The sequence below is a fragment of the Rhincodon typus genome, unplaced genomic scaffold (genome assembly GCF_021869965.1).
Source record: "Rhincodon typus isolate 14 unplaced genomic scaffold, sRhiTyp1.1 hic_rhity00000051, whole genome shotgun sequence".
NCBI classification, from domain to species: Eukaryota; Metazoa; Chordata; class Chondrichthyes; order Orectolobiformes; family Rhincodontidae; genus Rhincodon; species Rhincodon typus.
The window spans coordinates 2,371,369-2,377,357 of NW_025965689.1; positions in this window are offsets into that span (position 1 = coordinate 2,371,369).

Here is a 5,989-nt window from a genome sequence, read left to right on the forward strand (position 1 = left end):
CCAATAAAACCTAACATACTGTACGCCTTCTTAACAACGCTATCAACATGGGTGGCAACTTTCAGTGATCTATGCACATGGAAGTTGCTCATAAGGTGCAACTCCTGATCTCTCTCCCGCAACTCAACTACTCCACAAGCCACCAAGCAAACCTTAGCCAACTTTCTGAGGAAATCTGCAATTTCCCCTGTAGCAAAAACCCGGGCACCAGTTACATTTGTCCAAATTCCAGACTTTTCTGCACTCCATTGATGGTTTGGGATGTTACGGGGATAGAGCATGCACTGTGGCGAAGCATTGTCTGGAATTTTTTTACTTTGGCAAAGTCCTGTGTTTGTGCTTATGGTTTGAAGCTTTCCTGAGCAAGGGAGTGTTACTGTTTGCAGCTGATTTTAACCTCGAGTCGGATTATCTCTGTGTAATCCCCAATTAGTAACCAGTTGAGTGGCAGGAATATCTAGCAGATTTCCAGCTCTAACCAGTCTGTTACGTGTGTGTTTTCTGAATCACCGAGGACATTCTGCAGCACAGGATTTACTGAAAACTCCCACGTGAGTGTGTGGTTGTGTACAATATTATTACGGAGGTGACACTTGAATCAGTGCTGGACATTGTCCATTTGATCCAATGCTGCAAAGTGGAGCATTGTGGAATGCAGGAGAAAGCTAAACACGTTGCAGAACATTGTGTTTTTAAAACATTCTCTGTCCAATGCTTGTTTTACCTGTTCTTTCCTAAATCGAAAACACCCTTGTGAAGTGATGTCCACAAATGGGCAGCAAGATGGCAGTGTTTAGCACTGCTGCCCCGCAGCACCGGGGACCTCGGTTCAATTCCAGCCTTGGGCGACTGTCTATGTGGAGTTTGCATGCTCACCCCATGTCTGCATGGGTTCCTGCCAGGTGCTCCGGTTTAGAACAAAGAACAAAGTTGTGCAGGTTAGGTGGATTGGCCATGCTAAATTGTCCGTAGTGTGCAGGGATGTGTAGGCTAGGTGGATTAGTCATTGTTAAATTTGTGGTTATGGGAACAGGTTAGGGGACTGGGTCTGGATAGGATGTTCTTCAGAGGGTCTGTGCAGATCAAGGAGCTGAATGGCCTCTTTCCGCACTGTAGGGATTCTGTGATACTCCATAATATTTTGTTAGGTGTTGGCATTTGTTCAGTTGTTCCTGAAGGCCATAGTTCTCTTCAGAAAGTGAAACATCAAATCGAAACTAAGGCACTCTCTAAAAGAATTGCTGAGTGGGTGCTGATTGTCGTAGGGACATTGGTTCAAATCCCACCATGGTGAATGGTAAAACTTGAATTTGGTTAAAAAGCTGGAATTTAAAATAGGAGCCAAAAAGGGAACACATTTCTTGTGATGACACGGTGTAGAGCTGGATGAACACAGCAGGCTAAGCAGACCCTTCTTCAGAAAAAGGTCTAGACCCGAAACGTCAGCTTTCCTGCTCCTCTAATGCTGCTTGGCCTGCTGTGTTCATCCAGTTCTACACCTTGTTATCTCAGATTCTCCAGCATCTGCAGTTCCTACTATCTGACACATTTGTAGTGATTTATTGTTATTCGGAATGTACTACCTGAAAGGACGAGGAAGCAAACTCAATTAAAGAGAAAATTAGAATAGCTCTTTCGAAGTACTGGTGCAGACTGAGCTGAATGGCCACCTTCAGCACTTTTAAGATTCTATAATTCTATGAGTAAACTGCTCAGCGTTTCTTAAAATTCATTCACCATCTGCGCCAACATTTGTTACCCATCCCTGGTTGCCCTTGAGGTGGTGGTGAGCTGTTTCTTGAACTGCTGCAGTCCGTGTGCTGTAGGGACACCCACCATGCTGTTTGAGGATTTTGATCCAGTGACATGTAGGGATTGTGTGTTGCTCGGGGGAGAGCTTGCAGGTGGTAGTGTTCCTATGTATCTGTGTCCTTGTCCTTGGAGGTGGTAGAGGCCATGAATTTGAAAATTGCTTTTGAAGGAGCTTTGGCAAGTTGTTGTAGCTCATCTAGGAGACCGTACACACTGCTGTCACCGTGTGATGGCGAGGGAGGGAGTAGAAAATGAGATCAGTATTATATCATCAGACAGTATGTCAGTTATTAGCTTTTTAATTCAGCACATTCTACCATTTTGTATAAAATTACGTGGTGGAATTCTCTTGGGCCATCATGGGATGTCTTCATAATCTCTTGTGGTATTTTTAGTTGGGTTGAAGTTTAGGGACGGATCTGAATTTCCAAACCAATATGAAACATTTTACCATGAATAATGTCAACAATTGAGTTAGCCTGTGTAATCAAAGAAAACGTCACTTTGAGGAGACAAGTGTCTTATTGGAACTTCAGTGTTGACAAAATGAATTTGAATAATTTATAAGTACGTACTGTAAAAGCTAACACTGTAAAGAATTAATTTATACAGATTGATGAGCTACCTCACTAACTTATGGCATATTTGGCCGGTGTGTGCTTACGTGGTTTGGCTATTGACTGACTGGGTAGCACGCAGCTGCAAAAAGGCGAATTACTCAAATTCTTCCAACACCTCACAATAGTTGGATGAAACAATTCAAACAAATGGCTGTGTAAATGATCTGGATTCTGTTACCTTTGTATCAGAGTGACAAAGGCAGTGAGAAGCATGTAACTTCTTTACTCAAACACAGCAGTAATCTGGGAAGGGTGATCTTTCTCCCTTCTCCGAATGATTGTGGTTGCTGAGACAGTTGTACGGTTTTTGTTGGGAAAAGGAATTTGGCACAAGTGTAGGTCAATGGAGTTGAGGTGCAAATCACCCACGATCCAACTGAATGCTGGACCAGGCCTAAAACATGTGTTACCTGCATATAATCTGAAACTAGCTATTTGTCCCAACTAATTGTTGGTGTTTATGTTACGTCAGTAACCCAATCACATTTACACTTGTGGTTTCCATATTCTTGGAATATCTTTGCAGTAAAACCTTCACTTCATTCTCTGTCACCAGTGTGCTGTGGTGTGATACGAGTCTCTGAGCCTTGCCTGATGGAATCTTCCAAATCCATGATCTTTGCCAACTAAAGGGACATAGTTGGTGTCCATGGTGTCTATGTATAAGACCATAAGACATAGGAGCAGAAATTAGGCTTTTCGGCCCATCGAATCTGCTCCACTATCCAATCATGGCTAATAAGTTCCCCAACCCCATTCTCCTGCTTTCTCCCTGTAACCCTTGATCCCCTTGATAATCAAGAACCTATCTATCTCAGTCTTAAATGTACTCAATGACCTGGCTTCCACAGCCTTCTGAGGCAGCGATTTCCATAGATTCACCACTCTCTGGCTGAATTAGTTTCTCCTTATCTCCGTTATAAAAGGTCTTCCGTTTACTCTGAGGCTGTGCCCTCGGGTCCTAGACTCTCCTACCAATGGAAACATCTCCCCAACATCCATTTTGTCCAGGCCATTCAGTATTCTGAAAGTTTCAATTAGATCCCCCCTCATCCTTCTAATCTCCAATCAGTATAGTCCGAGAGTCCTCAAACGTTCCTCATCTGTTAAGCTTTCTATTCCTGGGACCATTCTTGTGAACCTCCTCTGAACCCACCCCAGGGCCAGTACATCTTCCTGAGATATGGGGCCCAAAACTGCACACAATACTCCAAATGTAGCCTGACCAGAGCCTTATAAAGCCTCAGTAGTACATCCCTGCTTTTATATTCAGGTCCTCTCAAAATAAATGCCAACGTTACATTTGCCTTCCTGACTACTGACTCAAACTGCAAGTTTACCTTGAGAGAATCCTGAACTGAAACTCCCAAGTCTCTTTGCACTTCAGACTTCTGAATTTTCTCCCCATTTAGAAAATAGTCCATGCTTTTATTCTTCTTACCAAAGTGAACAACCTCACACTTTCCTACATTGTACTCCATCTGCCACTTTGCCCACTCTCCTAACCTGTTCAAATACTTCTGAAGCCTTGCCACCTCCTCAATACTACCTGTCCCTCCACCTGTCTTTGTATCGTCTGCAAACTTAGCCAGAATGCCCACAGTTCCTTCGTCGAGATCATTAATGCATGAAGTGAAAAGTTGTGGTCCCAGCGCTGACCCTTGTGGAACACCACTTGTCACCAGCTGCCATCCTGAGAAAGACCCTTTTATCCCCACTCTCTGCTATCTGCCAGATAGCCAATCTTTGATCCATGCTAGCACCTTGCCACTAACACTGTGGGCCTTTATCTTACTCAGCAGCCTCCTGTGTGGCACCTTATCAAAGGCCTTCTTGAAGTCCAGGTAGATAACATCTATTGGCTCTCCTTGGTCTACACTGTTTGTTAATTAGAGCATAGAACAGTACAGCACAGTCCACGCCCTTCGGCCCACAAAGTTGTGCCGAACTTTTACCCTAATCCTAAGGTCTATCTAACCTCCACCCCTACCTTATACTATCATCCATATGCCTATCTAGTAGCCACTTAAATGCCCCTAATGAGGCCGACTCCACTACCCTCTCCAGCAATGCATTCCACGCCCCTACCACTCTCTGAGTAAAGAACCTACCTCTGACGTCTCCCCTATATCTACCTCCTTTCACTTTAAAACTATGCCCCCTCGTAATAGCTACCTCCACCCCAGGAAAATGTCTTTGGCTGTCCACTCTATCTACACCTCTATCAAGTCACCTCTCATCCTTCGTCGATCTAAAGAGAAAAGCCCTAGCTCTCTCAACCTTTCCTCCTAAGACCTTCCTTCCATTCCAGGCAACATGCTGGTAAATCTCCTCTGCACCTTTTCCAACGCTTCCACATCTTTCCTGTAATGAGGCGACCAGAACTGGACACAATACTCCAGATGTGGCCGAACCAGGCTTTTGTATAGCTGTAACATAACTTCATGGCTCTTGAACTCAATCCCTCTATTAATGAAAGCTAACACACCATATGCCTTCAGGTAAGGCGGTTTCTGTTTCTTCCTGTACAAAAACTTACCTCATGCAGCAAGCGACCCTCTTGTTTTCAGCAGCAGCAGCATGAGCCAGAGTGCCGACGGGAAGGTAAGGCGGTTTCTGTTTCTCCCTGTATAAAAACTTAGCTCGTGCAGCAAGCGGCCCTCTTGTTTTCAGCGGTGGGTGTGTGGAGGGAACGCGAGCCAGGAAGAAACAAACAAATTCGGGCATTGGCTAAACCCGAAACACTGCACGTGTAGTGTCTCCCACCCATCCTCCTCCTCTAACCAAAAAAGACTGTGTGGAGGGTTGGTAAGGTAAGGCTTTTTTTATTAATTCTTCTGGAAATCCAGAGTAGAGGGAATGGAAGCTAGGGCAGTTGCATGCTCCTCTTGCAGGATGTGGGAGGTAAGGGTCACTGCTGGCGTCCCCTCTGACTTCACCTGCGAGCAGTGCACCCAACTCCAGCTCCTCAAAAACCATGTTAGGGAACTGGAGCTGGAGCTGGATGAACTCTGGATCATTCAGGAAGCTGAAGGACTGATAGAGAGGGGTTACAGGGAGGTAGTCACACCCAAGGTACAGGAAAAAGGTAGCTGGGTGATTGTCAGGAAGGGGAAAGGGAATAGGCAGACAGTGCAGGGATCCCCTGTGGCCGTTCCCCTCAATAATAAGTATACCGTTGTGGATACTGTTGTGGGGGGATGACCAACCAGGGGAAGGCCATAGCAGACAGGTCTCTGGCACTGAGCCTGACCCTGTGGCAAAGAAGGGAACGGGGGGAGAATAGGAGAGTAATTGTAGTGGGGGATTCGATAGAGGCACAGACAGGCGGTTCTGTGAACGCTAACGAGATGAAAAGATGGTATGTTGCCGCCCAGGTGCCAGGGTCCGTGATGTCTCGGATCGTGTCTTAAGGGGGAGGGTGAGCAACCAGTAGTCATGGTACACGTCGGTACCAATGACATAGGTAGAAAAAGGACTGAGAAGTTGAAAAACGAGTACAGGGAGTTAGGTTGGAAGCTGAAGTCCAGGACAAACAGGGTAATTATCTCTGGATT